Here is a 3,755-nt window from a genome sequence, read left to right as displayed (position 1 = left end):
TCCCACTCTGTGGATTATCTCTTCACTTTCTTGATTGTTTCTTTTACTGTACAGAAGCTTTTTAGTTGAATAATGTCCCAGTTCTTGATTGTTGACCTTAACTCCTGAGAGACAGATGTCCAATGTAGAAAGTCCTTTCCTGCATCAGTATCTTGTAGGGTACTGCCAATGTATTCGTCTAACAGTTTCAGAATATCGTGTATCACATTGAGGTCTTTGTTTTATATGGAGTTCACTTTGGAGCAGGGTGATAAGATATGGATCTAATTTAATTGTTCTACATGTGGAGACCCAATATTGGCGGCACCATTTGTTGAAGAGGCTGTCTTTCTTCTAGTGTGTATTCTTGTCACATATCAGGTGTCTGTCATTGCATGCACAAATCTTTGGGTCTTCTCTCTTGATTCATTGATCTTCAAGTCTATTTATGTGCCAATACCAAGCTGTTTTATGACTTTGGCTTTGTAATATAGATTTAGGTCTGGTACAGTGATCCTTCTGGCATTACCCTTTGTGATCATCACTGTTTTATCTATCCATGATCATTTGTGTTTCCATAGAATTTTAGGATGAAGTTTTCTATTTCCTGTGCAGAATGTCACAAGGATTTTCATTGGGTTTGTACTAAGTCTAGAATTTGCTTTTGGAAGGATGATCATTTTGACTATATTAATTCTACCTATCCATGAGCACAGGAGGCCTTTCCATTTTTTTTTTTGTGTCCTCCTCAATCTGTTTATTCAATGATTTAAAGTTTCAATTGAACAGGTGTTTAATGTCTTTGGTTAAGTTTATCCCTAGGTATCTTTTTTGAGGCTATTTTAAATTATGAAGTGTTTCACTTAACCCTTTCTCTGATTGCTTGCTATTCATATATAACAAAGCTGCTGGTTTTTGTAGACTGGTTTGTAACCTGACACTTTGCTGGAAGTGTAGATCAATTTTAGAAGATTTCTGGTAGAATTTTTGGGATCTCTTGTGTATAATATCATATCATCTGAAAATTGGGATAATTTTATCTCTTCTTTTGCAATTAGTACCCCTTAATTTACTTCTCTTGTTTTGTTGCTTTAGCTAGTATTTCAAGCAATGTATTGAAAAGGAATGGGGATAATTGACAGACTTGTCTGGTTCCTGATTGTAATGGAAATGCTTCCAGTTTTTCTCCATTTAGAATGATGTTGACTGTGGGTTTGTTGTATATAGCTTTAATTATGTTGAGGTATGTTCCACCCAGCCCAATTCCTTTAAGACTTATCATGAATGCATGTTGGATTTTGCCGAAGAGGCTTTAATTATGTTGAGGTATGTTCCACCCAGCCCAATTCCTTTAAGACTTTTATCATGAATGCATGTTGGATTTTGCTGAAGACTTTTCTCTGTTTATTGAGATCATGTGGTTTTTGCCTTTAAGTCTATTTGTATGATTTATTAAGTTTTTTGACAATTTTAAATCACTCCTGCATCTCTGGAATAAAGTCTACTTGATCATAACGGATGATCTTTTTTGATGTGAATTGGTGTGCTATTTGTATTTTGTTGAGAATTTTTCACCTATGTTCATTAGGGATATGGGTCTACAGTTTTCTTTTTGTTGTGTCTTTTGTTAGTATTAGAGCTTGGGAGTGCTCCCTCTCTCCTTCTCTATCTTTTTGAATAATTTAAGTATTTTTGGCTGTAGATCTTCTTTGAACATCTGTTAAAATTCTGTCATGAATACATCTGTCCCTGGGCATTCTTTTAGACCACAGTCTTTGTATTGCTCTTTTCATTTTCTTATCTGCTATGGGCCTATATGAATTGTGGCTCTCTCATTGGTTCAATTTGGTGTTTTTATTTGGATGTAGACATATCCCCATTTCTTTTAGATTTTCAAATTTGAAGAGCATAGATTTTAAAGTTTTCTCTCATAATATTCTTTTTGGTGTCGGTTCTGTTTCCCCTGCCATCTCTGATTTTGTTAGTTTGGATTTGTTTTCTTTCTTTTGGTTAACTGGGCTGAAGGTTTGTCTATCTTGTTTATCATCCTAAAGAACCAGTTCTTAGAATCATTGATTCTTTTTTTTTCTTTGTTTCTATTTCATTAATTTCTGCTCTGATTTTTTTTTTCTTCTCATCTGCTGGGTTTGGCTTTTGTTTATTATAGATTTTCCAGATTCTTGAGTGTTATCACTAAGTAATTTAATTTTGATCTTTCTGATTTTTTAATGTCGATGCTATAAACTTGCCTCTTAGGACTGCTTTTAACATGTCCCAGGGGATTTGTTGTGTTGTATCATTTTCGTTTAGTTCCAGAAAGCTTTTTATTTCCTTCTTGATTTCTTATTTGACAGAATCATTATTCAAGAATGAGTTGCTGAATCTCCATGAGTTCATGTAGTTACTAGAGTCTGTTTTACTGTTGATTTTAAGATTTATTGTGTTGTGGTCTGATAGAATGCATGGAATGCTTTCCATTTTTTTGTATTTGTTAAGGTTTGTTTTGTGCCCCAGTACATTATCAATTTTAGAGAAACCGCCATGGGCTGCTCAGTAGAGTGAGTGTTCTTTGGTACCTGTGTGAAATATTGTGTCGTTTGTTAGATCTGTTTATCTATAACAACATATCTACTTGTTATATGGCATCATTTAATTTAGATGTCTCTTCTTTTTGTTTCCAGTTCACCTGTGTATTGGAGATAGTGGGGATTTGCAATCACCTACTATTTCTGAGTTGGGGTTAATCTGTGTCTTGAAATCCTGGAGTACTCTTTTTATGAAATTGGATTTATCAGACTTTGGTGCATATTTGTTCATGATTGTGATGTCTTCTTGATCAATTGTTCCCTTGATCAGAAAGAAGAGACCTTCTTTGTCTCTTTGGTTTAATTTTAATTTGAAGTCTATTTTGTTTCCATGATTATAACTTCATTGTTTTTTTTCTATAGCCTCTTGGGCATGATTATTTCTTTCTTCAGCCCTTTGTCTTCCTTCAAGTATTCTCTGTATGACTGGTTTTGTGGACATGAATTCTTTCAGTCTATTCATGTCATGGAAGTTTTTATTTTCTGTCTTGATTTTGATAGACAGTTTCATTGGGTAAAACCTTCTGGGTTGGCATTTTGATCATTTAGAACTTGGCATACTTTGCTCCAGGCTCTTCTGGATTTATAGTTTGCATTGGAAAATCAGCTGTAATTCTGATGGGTTTGCTGTATAGGTAACTTGTTTTTCTCTTACAGCCTTCAGTTTTCTCTTTGCTCTGTACATTTAGTGCTTTTTACTCATATGTCAGTTTCATTCTGATCCTGTTTATTTGGTGTTATGTGTGCTTCTTGCATCTATATGGCTGTGTCTTTCCTTAATTTAGGGAAATTTTCTTATATAATCCTGTTGAAAATCTAGTCAATGTCATTGACCTGGGATCGTTCTCCTTTGTATGATACATAAATTTAGTCTTTTCATGCTCTCCCATATTTCCTGCATATTCCATTCCTATGTTTTAGATACTTTTTCATACTCTGCTTGAATGGTTCAATTCTTCAACTTTATCGTGCAGTCTAATATTTTCTTTTCCATTTCATTCATTCTGTTAGTGAGGCTTTTTCCTTTTGTTTCAAATTGGCACTTTGATTTTTTTCAGTTTAGTTTTCATTTCGGCCTGAGTTTTCTTCAATATTTCTTTCTCTTTAATGAATTCACTTTTAAAGTCGTGATTTGTCTTTGTCGGACTGGGGAAGGGGGGTGGGTTGTAGGCTCTAGAGTAGAACCTGTTG

Source organism: Nannospalax galili, unplaced genomic scaffold, assembly GCF_000622305.1.
Source record: "Nannospalax galili isolate Female #2095 unplaced genomic scaffold, S.galili_v1.0 scaffold13201, whole genome shotgun sequence".
In the NCBI taxonomy this organism is placed as follows: domain Eukaryota; kingdom Metazoa; phylum Chordata; class Mammalia; order Rodentia; family Spalacidae; genus Nannospalax; species Nannospalax galili.
Note: the sequence above shows the minus strand (reverse complement) of the source record.